The following is a 4,576-nucleotide window of genomic DNA, read 5'->3' as shown; positions in this document are numbered from 1 at the left end:
AAACCTGGCTCCCACCAACCACTACCCACTTAATTGTTAAACTGTTAACCTATATCCTCATGGGAAACAATTTTATCAACTAGAGGACATCACCTCTAGTTTTACAAACTCACTCATTTCCAAAGTTGCATAGGTCAGCACCTTTGCCCCCAGTTCCTTCAGTGAGTCCTTTCATACATTTGTACTACAGGTAAATTCATCTGTCACATTCTGCATTCCACAGTGAGATTCCTTGACCTCTTAAGTGATTTTTAAAAATATTTTTGTACATTAATTTTCATTCTTTGGGCTGTAAAACTGTATGAGCTTTGCAAATTCAGTGTCGTGTTTCTACCATTACAGTATCACACAGAATAGTTTCACCAACTTAAAAATTCCCTTACTTCTATTCAACTTCTCCCCAAAGCACTGTCAAACATAGATCTGTTTACCATCTCAATATTTTTTCTTTTTACAGAATGTCATATAAATGCAATCATACAGTATGTAGCCCTTTTAGATCAGATTCTTTCACCTAGCAATATGAATTAAAGATCTATGTCTTTAGGTGGCTTGACAGCTCATTCTTTTTTATTACTAAATAGATTTCCATTATGTAGATGTACTACAGTATGATTATCCATTCACTTAGTGAAAAAAATCTTACTTGCTTTGCATTTTGGGAAATTATGAATAATGATGCTATTAACATTTGCATGCAGGTTTTTGAACAAAGTTTCAAATTACTTGGGTGAACACCTAGGAATGTGATTGCTGGGTCATATGGCAAAACTATGTTTAGCTTTTTAAGAAACTGCCATGCTGTCTTTCAAAGTGACAGTACCAACTTTCATTCCCATCAAAAACAAATGAGAGTGTGACGTCCCTGGTGGCGCAGTGGTTAAGAATCCACCTGCCAATGCAGGGGAATGGGTTTAAGCCCTGGTCCGGTAAGATCCCACATGCCACGGAGCAACTAAACCCGTGCACCACATCTACTGAGCCTGCACTCTAGAGCCCGTGAGCCACAACTACTGAAGCCCAAGTGCCTAGAGCCTGTGCTCCACAACAAGAGAAGCCACCACAATGAGAAGTCTGCACAGAGCAAAGAAGAGTAGCCCCTGCTTGCCGCAACGAGAGAAAGCCCGCATGCAGCAACAAAGACCCAATGCAGCCAAAAATTAATTAATTAATTAATTAAAAAAATGAGAGTTCCTGTTGCTCTGCATCTTCACAAGCACTTGGTACTGCCAGATTTTTAAAATTTTACCCACTATTGTAGGTTTGTAGTAGTAACTCATTATTAATTTGCATTTCTCTAATAAATTACATTGAGCATGTTTTCATATACTTATTTGGCATGTGTCCACCTTTTTGGTGAGTTATCTGTTCAGATATTTTGCGCATTTTTTTTATTGAGTTGTTTTCTTATTGAATTTTAAGAGTTCTTTCTGTATTTTGGATAGAAGTCCTTTATCAAATATGTGCTTTACAAATATTTTCTCACAATCTGTGGCACATTTTTTCATTTTCTTAACACTGTCTTTTGCAGAGCAGAAATGTTTAATTTTAGTAAAATTCAACTTATCAAGTTTTTCTTTCATGTTTCATTCTTTTGAGCTATATCTAAAACTTCAGTACCAAACCTAAACTCTTGTCAATTTCCTTGTGTTTTCTTCTACACATTTTATATTAGGTCCATAATTTATTTTGATGAGTTGATTTTCATGTAATGTATAAGGTATGCATCTAGGTTCATTCTTTTTATCATAAGGACATCGAATTGTTCCAGCACAATTTGTTGGTAAGACAATTATTTTTCCATTGAATTGCCTTTGTGCCTTTGTCAAAAATCAGACGACTACATTTATGCGGGTATAGTTCTGGGCTCCCTATTCTGTTCCATTGATCCATGTATTATTACTTTAACTAATACCATATTTATTACTGTAACATTGTAGTAAGTCTTTGTGATGGTTAATATTATTGTTAACTTGGCTAAGCTACAGTACTAGGTATTTGGTCATATGTTATTAATATACCCCACACTTAATTTCCTTTATTTTTAGCATACGATTTTTGAATATCGAATCAGCCTTACAAAGCTGGAATAAATCCCATTTGGGCATGATGTATACTTTTTTAATACATTTTGTATTTGATTTGTTAATATTTTGTGAAGTTGTTTGAGTCGATGTTTATGAAATATATTGGTCTGCCATTTTGTTTCTTGTAATGTCTTTATCTAGTTGTAGTATTTATACTGCTAGCCTCATAGAATGAATTAGGAAATGTTCCCTGTGCTTCCATTTTCTGGAAGAAATTGTGAGGAATTGATATTATTTCTTCCTTACTCTTTTGGTAGAATTCATCAGTAAAACGAAAAGGGCGTGCTGGGGCTTTCTTTCATGGAAGTTTATTAATTATCCATGCAATTTCTTTAACAGATATTTATGTATTTCTCTTATATGAGTTTTAGTAGTTTGTGTCTTTCAAGGAATTGGTCCAGTTTATCTAAATTATCAAATCTGTGGGCACAGTGTTGGCTGAAGTATTCTTTTCCTCTCTTTTACTGTCCATGTGATCAGTAATGATGATGACTCATTCTTTTCTGATATGCACACTTAACGCCTTCTCTCTCGCTCTCCTTTTTTTTTTTTTTGACCTGGCTACAAGTTTATCAATTTTGCTGATCTTGAAGAACTCAAAATATTTTAAAATCTCTCTTGAGACTTCTCCTTTGACCCATGTGTTATTTGGAATGTGTTCATTTATTTTCAAATATTGGCAATTGTCAATTATTTTTATTTTATTGATTTCTAGTCTAATTCCATTGTGATCTGGGAACATATTTGAAATATTTTTATATATTTAAATTTGTTAAGATGTGTTTTGTGGTCTGGGATGTAGTTTATCTTGATAAATGTTCCATGAGAGCTTGAGAAGAATGTGTTATGCTGTTGTGGATGGAGTATTCTCTTAAATGTCTATTAGATCAAATTACTGATAGTGTCATTTGAGTTTATATCTATCCTTATTGATTTAATTTTTATTTATCTAGCAATTGCTGACAGAGGGGTATTGATATATTCAACTTTAATAGTGCATTTTTCTATTTCTCCTTTCAGTTCTACCAATTTTTGCCTCATATATTTGTACGCTTTGTTTATAGGATTGTAATGACTTCTTGGAGAATTGAACCCTTTATAATTATATAATGTCCCCCTTTATCCCTGAAACTTTTCCTTCTTCTGTAGTCTGTTTTGTTTGAAATGTAGCTACTCTAGCTTTTTTTGATTAGTGTTATGATGGTATATCTTTCTCCATCCCTTTATTTTTTAAGTGAGATTCTTATAGATAGCATATAGTAGGTCTTGGTTTTTATACATCTGACAAGCTCTACCTTTTAATTAGTGTATTTAGATCATTCACAAAGTGAATATTAACGTGGTTGAATTAACAACCACCATGTTTGTAACTCTTTTCTATTTGTTGCATTTCTTCTTCATTTTTCCTGTTTTTCTATTCTTTTTAGTATTAATTAAGCACCTTATATGAATCTATTTTATCTTTTATCTCAGTGTATCAATTATACATCCTTAAAAAAATTAATGATTGCTCTGGAGTTTACATTTTAACTAATTTTATAATTAATTTTAATCAATCTTCAAATAACACTGTCTCTTCACATGAAGTACAAGTACTTTAAAACATGTATCCCCAATTCTTTCTTCAAATACCTTGTGGCATTTCTGTCCTTTATTTTACTCATTCATATGCTATAAGCACTAAATATATTGTTACTATTGCCACTTTAAACACACATTTAGGTTTTTGATCAATTAAGAATAAGAAAAATAAAAGATTTTATTTTACCTTTATTTCTTCTCTGATGCTTTTTCTTTCTTTATGCAGATCCAAGTTTTTTACCTATATTATGTCCCTCTGTTTGAAGAACTTGTTTCATTATTTCTTCTATGGTAAGCCTGCTGGAGATGAATTCCCTCAGTTTTTCTCTTTCTGATAAAGTGTTTATTCTTCTTCTACTTTGAAAGGATAATTTTACTGGATCTAGAATTCTATATTGGTGTTTTTATTCTGTCAGCTTCTTCAATATTTTACTCTGCTCTTTTCTCACTCATCTGGTTTCTGAGAGTATAGTATAATCCTTATCCTTGTTCCCTTGTTCTTCTAAGGTGTTTTTGTTGTCTTCTTTGGATTTTTTTCAAAATGTTCTCTTTGTCTTTGGTTATCTCACATTTCAACATGAGGCATCAAGTTTTTTGGTTTTTTTGGTTTTCGTTTTTTTTTTGCGGTATGCGGGCCTCTTAATGTTGTGGCCTCTCCCATTGCGAAGCACAGGCTCCGGACGCGCAGGCTCAGCGGCCATGGCTCACGGGCCCAGCTGCTCCGCGGCATGTGGGATCTTCCCGGACTGGGGCACGAACCCGTGTCCCCTGCATCGGCAGGCGGACTCTCAACCACTGCGCCACCAGGGAAGCCCTGTTTGTATTTTTGTTGTTTTGTTTTTAAACATTTATTCTTCTTGATCTGCTTGCTATTCTCTGAGTTTCTTGGGTATGTTGTGTGGTGTCTG

Source organism: Globicephala melas, chromosome 5 (genome assembly GCF_963455315.2).
Source record: "Globicephala melas chromosome 5, mGloMel1.2, whole genome shotgun sequence".
In the NCBI taxonomy this organism is placed as follows: domain Eukaryota; kingdom Metazoa; phylum Chordata; class Mammalia; order Artiodactyla; family Delphinidae; genus Globicephala; species Globicephala melas.
This window is presented reverse-complemented; position numbering follows the sequence as displayed.